The 12969-nt window shown below is 37.6% G+C and overlaps 1 protein-coding gene across 1 annotated transcript in view; it reads right to left on the bottom strand.

Moving 5' to 3' along the window:
* SH3D19 (SH3 domain containing 19) overlaps positions 1-12969 on the bottom strand; it is a 193929-nt gene that overhangs the window by 82267 nt on the left and 98693 nt on the right. The window lies entirely within an intron of this gene.

Genomic DNA, 12969 nt, shown 5'->3' with positions numbered 1-12969 from the left:
GATTGAATGCTAACTGATATAGCAACCAAATAATCATTATAATAACCCTAGAAAACAGGTATTATTATTAGGCTCATGAATAGATGAGGAAACTAATGTACAGGAAAATAAGAAACTGCCCAAGGGAACCCAGCTACTAGATGGGGAAGCTGGATTCCAATTCAGGCAGGACTGATGTTTGAACCCAAACACATTATCTTCTATTCCACAGTCTTTCTGAATGATTCTGCCAGCATGAGTGAGCAGAGCCTAAACAGCTAAAAAAAGTATTTTTAAAAATTCATTTTGAATTACCCTAAAGAGTTCCCCAAACTTGAGCCCAGACAGTCCCAATTTCAAATACAGGCTCAAGGGACACACGCTGATGTTGATGCCTCAAATCCAGGTAATCTGAGTCCTGAATACCCTTGGATGGGTCTCTGAAAGCCTCTGGGTAAGAGGATCTCCAGAGGCTGTGAATTTGTACGACACTCCTTTGGAAAGCATTGTTTGGGGCCTAAAATAAAGCTTAACAAAAAAAAAAAAAATGGGTCATGGCTAACAAATCTGGGTATCCTAACATAAAAATGAGTTACATTGAAAGAAACAAAATTCTTGTTCGTTATTTTTTTTTTCTGATTCATCACAACAATGCATGGCAAGAGAAGATCTTCAACACTGGTGAGAATGCAACCTATTACTGAGGCAATTCATTAGTATATATAAAAATCTTAAAATGTTTTTTTTGATCCATTTATTTTTGATCTACTAACTCCACTGCTAAAAATTTATCACAAGAGAGGGGTTAATCAGTGATGGTCCATAAAAATGCAGGTTTAATAATCGTATCACAGCACTGTTAATAATAGTAAAAAAATTAGAAATAAATGAAATGTCTGAATAGGATATGTCTATCTGATGGAATATCACTAAAAATCATATCCTAGGAAAAATTTTATAAACTACTGTATTGTGGAAAACACTATGTACAGTATTATCCCAATTATATATTTAAAAAAAAAACACATATGCACAGAAAAAAGACTGAACCACCAGTATACTAAGTTATAATTCAGTGGTTGGACTATGAGTAATTTTAATTTTTTTCTTTCTTAAGATAAACTTTCTTTTTTTTTAAATAAAATTCCTAATTTATTCTTTTTTATTTTTTATTTTTTTTAACGTTTATTTATTTTTAAGACAGAGAGAGACAGAGCATGAACGGGGGAGGGTCAGAGAGAGGGAGACACAGAATCTGAAACAGGCTCCAGGCTCTGAGCTGTCAGCACAGAGCCCGACACGGGGCTCGAACTCACGGACCACGAGATCATGACCTGAGCCAAAGTCGGCCGTTTAACTGACTGAGCCACCCAGGCGCCCCAAGATAAACTTTCTATAATAAAAATGCATTACTTTGTAGTCCAAGTTTTAATCGTAATTTATAAGCTTAGTGAAAGGGGAATATGTTCATGTTATAATGTTAAAAATAATTTTAAACAGTATATTCATAAGCCCCTATGTTAAAATTATAGTATCTGTTTAAAAAGATATACCAAAATGTGATAGTGATTAATTATAAAGAGATGGAATTATGGATGATTTTTTCTTTTATATGCTTATTTTTCCCCAAATTTTCTTTTTAAAAAAAATTTTTTAAACGCTTATTTATTATTGAGAGAGACAGACAGACCATGAGCAGGGGAGGGGCAGAGAGAGGGAGACACAGAATCTGAAGCAGGCTCCAGGCTCTGAGCTGTCAGCACAGAGCCCAACAACGGGCTCAAACTCACAAACCGCGAGATCATGACCTGACCCGAAGTTGGACGCTTAACCGACTGAGCCACCCAGGGGCCCCTTTCCCCAAGTTTTCTATCATGAACATATTCTGCTTTGTTTTTTAATTTTATTAAAATTTTTTTTAATATTTATTTTTGAGAAAGAGAGAGAGAGCATACAAGTAGTGGAGGGGCAGAGAGAGAGGGAAATAGAGAATCCGAAGCAGGATCTATGCTGACAGCAGAGAGTCAAAAGCAGGGCTCAAACTCATGAACTGTGAGATAATAACCTGAGCTGAAGTCAGATGCTTAACTGACCAAGCCACCCAGGTGCCCAAGAACATATTCCACTTTATAATCAGAACAAATAAATGTAACTTCATTAAAAAAAAAAAAAAAAGCAATGGAGTTAAAGATAGGAATTAACCATATGGAAAAATTCTGAAGAATGGAGTTCAGCTGATAAAGATTTTTTCTACTTGGAACTTAAGAGTCTGTAACCAGGGGCACCTGGGTGGCTCAGATGGTTAAGTGTCCAACACTTGGTTTCAGCTCAGGTTGTGATCTCACAGTTTGTGGGACTGAGCCCCATGTTGGGCTGTGTGCTGACAACAGCAGCACAGGGTGTGCTTGGGATTCTCTCTGTGGCCCTCACCTATGCTCTCATGAGTGCATGCTCTTTTCTGTCAAAATAAATAAACCTGGAGGAAAAAAAAAAAAAGAATCTGTAACCAAAGAGAAACTACTGGGCAATAGATGGGGATAAACTTTAAGTCCTGCTTGTCATCCCGAGGTAGCATCCCTGAACTGACTGCCTGGAACAAGGCAGTGTACCAGAGACAGTATTATCGACAGGAAACCAGTTTACAATTGAGGGGATGTTTGTATTTTAGACACAATGTTACTCTGAAGCATTCAGACAATTAGACAACCAACACTCTCCTTTTATTCTTTTATCTCCTTAATTTCCAAAGGGTACTGCTTCTCAAACCTTCTTTCCAAAAGGAGAGGGACACACACATGAGTCCTTGGGCATGCTTGCCTTATTTTGCTGCATTTAGAAGTGTGGCATAAGCGTGGGCAAGCTCACTCTGCATCTCTGCAGAGCTCCTCTACAACTGGAACAAGATCAGAAGTGACAAAAATTTGACTTATTATCTGGAGGAGCAAACAACCAAAAGGGCCTAAGCCTCAACGTTGAAATTGTATTTTTGGGACCAGGCATGATTTCTGGTTTTGAGAAGGGTTTTATGTATAAGAATGAATTTTGATCAACGGCAGTTTACTATTAATGACACAGGAGGTAAGTGGGCTACTAAGTAGTTGTTTAGCAATTTTGTGCACGCTAAGATTCTTCCAGGAATTAGAATAATTGTGTGGCTTATAGTCCTAATCAGTGCTCTTGAAGAATGTGATATATGTTGTGCCACTAAGAGACAACATTTAAAGAAAACACAGAAGTCCAGCTGTATGCAGATATTTATTAGCTGGGGTAAAACCATAACCTAGGAACAGACTGAGATCCACAAAGATGTATACAAAGTTCACTCCACTACAGGATATTTATTATAGATTCTGTAGAACTATATAAATAACTGCTTCTAAATTATACTGCAGAAAAATAAAGAACTAATATAAACTATAACTGACCCAAGGGAAAGAGAGGAAAGAATTAGGATGAAAAAATTTAAGGGCTGGCCGGGCACTTCATATGCTCCTTGGACTGCTAAGAAATGGGTGGCCATGCATGCCCATTCGGAGAAAAAGTAATAAATACAGGACCAGCAGCTTTTCCAAAGTTAACTGCCAGCTGATAGTTTAATTTGAAAAAACCTCAGAGAAGCCCCCACACCAAGTACTATGGCAGTGGTAGGCCAGCTGATAAAACTTTTCAATTACCCAACCGATAAACCATATAAATGCTTCATTTTCATTCTCATCACACGGCGGGGGTTGGGGGGGATGCTAACGTCACATTTCTTAAAACCACAATAAAACAACATAATAAATATACATTGTCTGTAGAATGACATGAAATGTTAATAATCCTTTCACATCTCCCAGTGCAAAAGGATTTCTCCCCCCAAAACCTGCATACACTTTAATTTTTTACCTCTTTTATAGCATTACAGATGCTACAGCAAAAGTAATGTTTCTCTTATAGCTTAGAAAACATAATGCGAGAAAGTAATTACACACAAGCTATAGTTTATAGACGTACAGGAATCAAAACATATGGGCAGGGAGATGCTACAGAATTACAGCAGTTAAACTAAGCCCAGCAGAGCACGACATTTTAACAAACGTATTTAGAAAAGAGAAGATCAAAAACAAGTTAAATCTTTTGCTTTTAGCTAATCTATTTAAGTCATAATGTGATGATGCTAAAGTGTCAAATAAAATCCTTAACATCTCTGTAAGACCAACAACAGGATACCAATGCAGAAAACCAAGACTCTTTCAAATTCTTAATAACAAAGTGGTTGCTGAATTTTAACATCATCAATTATTAATCTGAGTGTACTGACAAATGTGCTACAAATATACTGCATGTTGAGTTTGAATGTCTCCCTGTGCAGGGTGACATTTCAGGCTATACTATGTGGAGCGGGGTTGAAATGGACCCTACTGAACCTGCAGTGACACAAAACTATCATGAAGCGACCTGAGAGTAGGGAAGAGAGTACAAATGTAAGGTATATAACATTTCAAAACTTAAGATAATTATGAATGAGAGTAAGAGTTCAATAGAACCTTGGGGGAAAAAAAATCTAACTTAAAAGAAACAACAGAGGCTTTCTCACATATGTATGCACACGATACAAACATAAAGATGTTTACTGCAGCAGCATTTCTGCTGCTATTGATAAACAACCCAAATGCTATTAATAAAGGGCTAGTTAAGTAAATAATAATATAATTACATGAGAAAATTCTATGTAGCAGTTTAAAAAAATAATGAAGGAGAAAGTGACATGGTCAAACTTTCTAAAATCTAAATGAAAAGGGCAAGTTTGCATAAATATATACAAACATATATATACACACACATATATACATATATACTACACACACTCATCCCTGCTATTGTAAATATAACTTGAATATACACTATATATATGCATAGAAAGTAGACTAGGATAGACACTGAACCACTATACTGTTAAAAATAGTTGCCTATGGAATAAAGGCAGACACCATATTTCTGTACTACTAAAAAATGTTTTCATGTATTACTTGTATAACTTTTTTTTTAATGTTTATTTTTGAGAGAGAGAGAGAGAGAGAGAGAGAGAAAGAGAGTGAGAGAGCACGAGTAGGGGAGGAACAGAGAGAGAGGGAGACACGGAATCGGAAGCAGGCTCCAGGCTCTGAGCGGTCAGCACAGAGCCCGACACAGGACTCAAACCCACAAACCATGAGATCATGACCTGAGCCAAAGTCAGATGCTTAACCGACTGAGGCACCCAGGTGCCGCTACTTGTATAACTCTTAAGTGAGAAAATGAAATAGAAATCTGCAAAGCAAGGGGCGCCTGGGTGGCTCAGTCAGCTGAGCATCCCAACTTCAGCTCATGATTTCATGGTTTGTAAGATCGAGCCCTGCACTGGGCTCTCTGCTGTCAGCGCAGAGACCACACTGGGTTTGAAGGCCATATGGTTTTCGTTGTAAGTAGTCAACTCTGCTGTTTAAATGCAAAATCAGCCATAGAGAATATGCAAACAAATGAGCATGAATGAGTTCCTATAAAAACAGGTGGCAGGCCAGATTTGGCCCATTTGCGGACCTCCACTTCATACAAATAGTATCATTCTTTACCTATCTTTCTACAACTTGCCTTTTATCAGCCCAAATTATGTTTCTGAGATTAACCTACGTTGCCATATATAGTAAATTCCCTTAATCCAAACAGTGCTACTCCCAACATTCTTGTATGTGGTTCCTCTCTGGCACATGTGAAACAATTTCCTGAGGGCATATAATACCTGCTGGGTTGTAGGCTATGGGCATTTTCAGCTTCATCAGATATTGCTCAGTTGCTCTCTAAATAGGATACACCAAATTTTTTCATACATTCTTGTTATCATCAACTTTTGAGATTTCTGTGCCTACTTGAAAGAAGTGAAATAGTATCACATTATCATGTCACTGGTATATCTTAATAGTAGCAAGATAAATAAGGTTTTCAAATATTAGTTGGCTACTTAGCTTTCATCTTTTGTGAGTTCCCTAGCCATAGTTCCCTGTCTTTTTTCATTCTGATATGTAGTTTCTTATTTATGGACACATTTATTTATAGACACTGACCTTTGCTGCCTGTGTGCATTGCATACCCATGCTTTTCACATGCTTTTGAGGTCTTCATACACATAAGGTTTTTTTTTTAATGTGTATTTATTTATCTTGAGGGAGAGAAAGAGAGTGGTACATGTGTGCAAGTGGGGAGAGGGGGAAAGAGAGAGGGAGAAAGAATCCCAAGCAGGCTCCACACCTGACACGAGGCTTGATTTCACAAACCATTAGATCATGACTTGAGCAAAAATCAAGAGCCAGATGCTTAACTGTCTGAGCCACCCAGGCACCCCTATGTACTTAAGGTTTAAATTTTCACATAAATTTACTAATCCTCTTCTTTGTGGTCTGTACTTGTTAAGCCTTGTTTAAGAACACATTCCTTACCCCAAAGTCATAAAGATAGTCTCATTTATTTCTTCAAAATGTTTTAGTTTCATTTTTGGACTTTTATGTATTTAGATTCTACCTTATATAAAACAAATTCCATCTGAATTTTTAAAAATATGGATAATCAATTTTTCCTGCATCATTTGCTGACATGTCCATTTCCCCCTTTAATCTGAATGCCGCCCCTATTACAGCATAAGACACAGAAGTATGTGTATCCATCTATGTCTGTTGTGGACTCTATTTTGTTCCCTTGACCTGTCCTTCTGTTTGTTGACAAAACACGGTCTTAGGGGCGCCTGGGTGGCGCAGTCGGTTAAGTGTCCGACTTCAGCCAGGTCACGATCTCGCGGTCCGTGAGTTCGAACCCGCGTCGGGCTCTGGGCTGATGGCTCAGAGCCTGGAGCCTGTTTCCGATTCTGTGTCTCCCTCTCTCTCTGCCCCTCCCCTGTTCATGCTCTGTCTCTCTCTGTCCCAAAAATAAATAAACGTTGAAAAAAAAAATTAAAAAAAAAAAAAAAACAACAAAACACGGTCTTAATTACTTGCAGGAGTCCACCTCCCTTTTCTGAACTTCAAAAATGCCTTGGTATTTCTTCCTATTCCTTAAAATTTCATTTTGTTGAGTTCAAACATTTTTTGTGTGATTTTTCTGAAATTTCACTGAACTTTACAAATAGATGTCAAAGGGGATTGTAACTTCTTAAAGGTGGTTTTAAGAAGGTGTTTGGAAGACAGATTCAAATGATAATGCTTGAGTAGTAGATTTAGGGTTCTCATTTCAATGCCTTCTTGTGGGTTTTTTGTTTTGTTTTGTTTTGCTGCTGTAAATTATTTCCTTGTAGTAGGTAAAACATTTAAGACAAAGTAGCTGATTTCAGCCCCCCATAAGTCATTGGGATCTATTATTCAGAGCTAGTATGGTAGTAAAAAGAGCTTGTAACTTTCCATTCCTGACACTGCTTGCCACAGGGGCTTAACTTTCTTTATTATCTTTAGCTCCTACTTCTCTCTCAATTAGTTTCCCAAACTGTCATTTCATAGCACATTTTCCTATATGTTATTAATAGTTGTGTCTGGGAAAGGAAGTTACAAATTCAAACAAAATTTTAAAGTCCTGCATAGTAAATCTTTCACTTGGGAGTTCTATAATGTACTTTAGCGTTTCAAAGACTCTTACTAGAATCACAGCAAAAAAAAAAAAAGTCTAATTTTGTTTTCTTTTGTTTGCTTTTTAAAAAATTTTTAAAAATGTTTTATTATTATTATTTTTTTTTGACAGGGAGAGACAGAGCATGAGCAGGAGAGGGGCAGAGAGAGAGCGAGACACAGAATCCGAAGCAGGCTCCAGGCTCCGAGCTGTCCATACAGAACCTGACCCAGGGCTCAAACCCACAAACTGCAAGATCATGACCTGAGCCAAAGTCAGACACTTAACCAATTGAGCCACCCAGCAGCCCCTGTCTAATTTTGTTTTAACTCACCTTCTCACGGACTTTTTTGTGCATGAGTATTTATTTCTCGTAAACTGCTTAATATCCTACATAAGAATATTCCATGGGATATCAATTTGGTAAATGGTGTATTTAAACTAATAAGGAAAAGATAAGAAGAAGCCAAATATTTCTGACTTCAACAAAGCTCAATCAGCAATAAGCAAAATTTTTAAACACCAACATCAAAAACTCATCAAAAAGCATCCAGCAAGCCACTTAGAGATGCTTAAGCAGTATTTTTAGCTTGAGGTCTTAGTGTTGGCCTCTTCTTTTAACTTGATAAGAGTAATGCTTTCCTTCCTTCAGCACTGAAATGAAAGGCAGACATCCAGATTTATTCACTTCTCACTGGGAAAGCTATAGGAGTGTTTGGCCTTATAAAAATACAAACAAAAGAAACACATCTCATCCTTGCTGGCGTTCAGCCCATCATTCTTGCTACTGAATGAGTGGCCTGAGGAGAACCAACAAACATACCAAAATTAAGTGACTTTTGTTTACATTCTCTACTTTCTGCTGTATTTTTTTTCAATTATTTTTGTTAATGTTTATTTATTTTTGAGAGAGAGAGAGACAGAGCATGAATGGGGGAGGGTCAGAGAGAGAGGGAGACAAGAATCCGAAGCAGGCTCCAGGCTCTGAGCTGTCAGCACAGAGCCTGACGCGGGGCTCGAACTCTCGGACCATGAGATCATGACCTGAGCCGAAGTCGGACACTCAACCGACTGAGCCACCCAGGAGCCCCCCTTTCTGCTCTATTGATGCAGCAGGTATTCTGCCCGACACTGCAGGCCTGGTGGGGTAGTCCTGCTCGTCTGACAATGGCAGGAAAAGAACAGGTCACTGCCAGTCTCAGCAGACCTCTGGACAGAAAACAACGGCCTTTCCTGGAAAAACATCTCTCCTTTCTTATTACTTCTTATTGTACTTGTAACAAACATAGTCAATAACAGTTATGGGTGAGCTTTCCAGAGTCAGATTCTTCCCAATTTGCAAGGGAAAAATAGTGGCATTTTCCCTTCTCTCTTTGAACTACAACTGTCATTTATTCAACAAACATTTACTTATTAAGTGCTTATCATGGACCAGGCACTGTACTAAATACTTAAGCTTACCAGGACTAGTAGCATAGTCCTTGAGAATCTGAGTCTTTTCCGAATATCCTGAAGAGTACCACAAGCATTTTCTGAAGCAGAAATTAGGAAGACTAGATCCCTGAGATTGGAAGTGTAAATCCAAAACAATGGGTGCTCCGTGCTCAGACTTTTTCTTATTTTCTATGGTACCCTGAGCCCAGATTAGGGCCTCTCAACAAATACCTATTGGCTATTGAATGAGCAAGAAACTGGAACCACCTAGAATAACAATTCTGCAATGTGTGAACCTTTTCTCTTATGCCCAGCACTAGTTCGTCTAGCTTTTCACAATGCTCCCTTACAGAGTGACCCATTCCATCTTTGACCAGCTGTTAGGAAATCCTTCTCACATTGTGCAGAAATAACCCCCCTCAACTTCTACCCATGGAGGCACATTCTGCCCTCTGGGACTCTATGGAACACAGAACAGTTCCCTCCACTGCTACTTTTTAATTTGCAAACTTCAAGTCTACTGAAAAGGTTGAAGGAACAGCACAATTAACCCCACATATCTTTCATCTTTTCACCAATTACTATTTTCCCATATTTACTCTGTTTTACCTCTTGTTCATTTCTTTCTTCTCATAAATCACTTGAAATTTATTTTGTAAACATAAGACTACACCACCTCTATTACTTTCTTGTACATCTATTAACAATAAGGACATTCTCCCACAAAACAGCATTCCTATTATATACCTAAGTTTTATTAATAAAATATTATCTAGGGGCGCCTGGGTGGCGCAGTCGGTTAAGCGTCCGACTTCAGCCAGGTCACGATCTCGCGGTCCGTGAGTTCGAGCCCCACGTCAGGCTCTGGGCTGATGGCTCAGAGCCTGGAGCCTGTTTCCGATTCTGTGTCTCCCTCTCTCTCTGCCCCTCCCCCGTTCATGCTCTGTCTCTCTCTGTCCCAAAAATAAATAAACGTTGAAAAAAAAAAATTAAAAAAAATAAAATAAAATATTATCTAAAGTAAAATTCATATTTAAATTTTTCTAATTATTCCCAAAGTGTTTATAAAAATCTGGATTTTAAAATTCCAATTTAAAGAAAAATTCAGTCTCTTTTAATCTAGATTTTTTTTTTTTTAGCCTTTTAGTATTTTTCATTACATGATCTGGTTTTACCAGGATTACTAGCCTGTAAGTGATATCTATGTGTATTGCTAATGCACCATGTGGAGGCACATACTCTCAGGATGTCTCACTAGTAATGATATAAGTTGACTGCCTGATTAAGAATGAGATCCCTAGATCTATTCATTGAAAAGGTACATTTCCCCTTTGTAACTGGAAGCTTAAAATAATTTTAAGGCAGTGTAAATGTATGTCCCTCCAACTATTTTTTTACCCAACTTTTAGGAGCTACTGATAATCCTTGCCTGAATCAACTATTACACTAAGAATTATAAAATGATGATTTTCTGATTCTATGATCTTTCCTGCATGGTTTTTTAAAAATCCAATGTGTTAGAATCCATTATCATTTAAAAAATTTTTGATACCCCAATTGTCCCAGATTTGGCCAGTGGGAGGCTCCTGAAACTGCCTCCTATGCTAAAAATACATTTTCCTCATCTTTTTAACTTTATTTATTTATTTTGAGAGAGAGAGAGAGAGACAGAGGGAGGGAGGGAGAGTACACGAATGGGGGAGGAGCAGAGAGAGAAGAAAAGAGAGAATCCCAAGTAGGCTCCACACTGTCAGCACAGAGCCTGACATGGGGCTCAAACTAACAAATCTCAAGATCATGACCTGAGCTGAAATCAAGAATCAGTTACTTAACAAACTGAACCACCCCTAGGCACCCTGTAAGGCCGTTTGACATGACCCATTAGCTGAACATTTCCTCTTCCCATCACACCATGAGTCCAGGCTCACCTGTACTTTCCCCTCCCCAGACCTGGTATCAGCCATTCCTCCAAGGATACCTGGTTCCTGGTAGTGGGGACAGGCATTTAGGAGGAACAAGTCTGCTAGTGTCTTCTACATACCAGCCAGTTGCTCAGAGGTGCTCAAAGTCAGTTACTTCTGTCCCATATACCTCCCCTAACTTGCACACCTAGGCTAAATTCACCAAACTCCTTACACAAGTCTTCTTGTGACTTAACTTTGATTTCTACCCTACTCTTCTCTTTCATATTCCCTGTCCCAACTCAGCTGCTTTCTTCAATGCTGGTGGTTCCCAACCTGCCTATACATCAGAATCACTGACGGATTTCTTTACTAGACAGATTCCCAGGATCCACTCATTCCATATTTACTGAATAGGAATCTCTGGAGTAGAGTATGTGACTCTGTTTTTGATTTTAAGTTCCTCAAGTGATATCAATATAGACAGTCACTGCATACTTCACTTTTTCAAGGCCTTGTGGATCCAAAATTGGATATAGTATCATAAACTATGGTCTAGAGCTATGACTTTTCTTATATTGGACATTATAATTCTTTCAGTACAATTAAATCAATGCTGACATTTTTGAGTGAGGTGTAGGCAATGACATAAAATTATTGACTTATGACAAATTTATGAAGAACTAAATCTTCAAGACTTTTTTTCCAAACATAGTTATAACCCCGTTATCTCCTTATGTTCCATTGGTCTTTCACACCTAAGTGTGGATTTATATTTGTTCCAATTAAAACTTACATGGTTTGATTTAGTCAAATGTTCAGTATGCCAAGAGTCTTACGGATCCTGATTTTATCAGACGAAGTGTTTTTTGTTTTTTTTTTTACCATTCCAACTTCATGCCATTCACAGTTAAACATGCTGTCAAAGTCTTCTCTCTTACATTGCCTTTTTCTATTATTTTTTAAGTATTAAAAAAAAAAATCAGTCTTACAGACTTTTCTACAATTGTGGTGGTGGTTATATAACTGTATGTATTTGTCAACACTCCTAGAATCATACACCAAGAAGAGTGAACTTTTACATATGTGAATTATACCTGGAAAAAAAATCAGCCTTATATTCCAAATACTCTGTTGTATTTTCCTCCTAGATTAGGTCTCACTAACCTGTTCTGACTGACCATCTCTGCAAGATGGAAGAGCAACTAATGGAGTTTTCATAGATTTTGTATTTTTATTCATTTGAGGTCAGTGCATTCTGGGTTTGATACCTTGAAAAAGCATCAGTATTTGGTTTATCAGAACAGTCAACCCAGTAAACGCATTATTACCATATTATCAGTTCCCACAACACAAAATGCAAAGAAAAAGTGATGTACTGTGGAATAAGGTAAAAATGGTATTAAAGAAATTATAATCCTTCACAGAACTAGGCTAAAGGGAAAAAAAAAATTGAACACAGGCCTGTCATTCTGGTGTAGGAGTAGAAGGTACAGAATTTTCTACCTATAAGTTTGACAAGGATTTTTAAGAATACTCTTCAGTGCTGGTGAAGGTCTTGTTTGAAATACTCTCAGTGTGAGTGAGGGGCTTAGTGAACAGGCTTCCCGCCCTTTGAAACTATGTAACAGGAACTTAAAGAATTCAACTGGAATACATATATACTGACAAAAACTAGAAGAACTGCACAAGTTTTTTAGCAGTAACCAGCCATCTGTAGCTAATGGAAGACAAGCTGTTTTGCTTTGTTTTTTAATACTTTGTATTTAAAAAAATTTTTTTAATATTTCTACAGTGAGCCCATGTTAGTTTTATAATTAGGAAAAAAGAAATGCACACTTATAAAAATATCGGTCAAAGAAAACCACCAAAGGAAGGAAATAGAGATAAAATATTTTTTTTTTTATAAAGATTTACCTGTCACTGATAGGAATACTCAAAATTAAGTATGTCTTTCAGGTATAATCAATAATTTCATAAAGAATTTTTGTTCATGAAATATAAAGAATATGTTCAGGGAATAAAAAGAAATGTTTCCCTTGTGAAG

This window comes from Puma concolor, chromosome B1, assembly GCF_028749965.1.
Source record: "Puma concolor isolate L17-30 chromosome B1, mPumCon1.1.hap2, whole genome shotgun sequence".
Lineage (NCBI taxonomy): Eukaryota > Metazoa > Chordata > Mammalia > Carnivora > Felidae > Puma > Puma concolor.
Note: the sequence above shows the minus strand (reverse complement) of the source record. Positions and strands in the feature narration are given on the sequence as shown.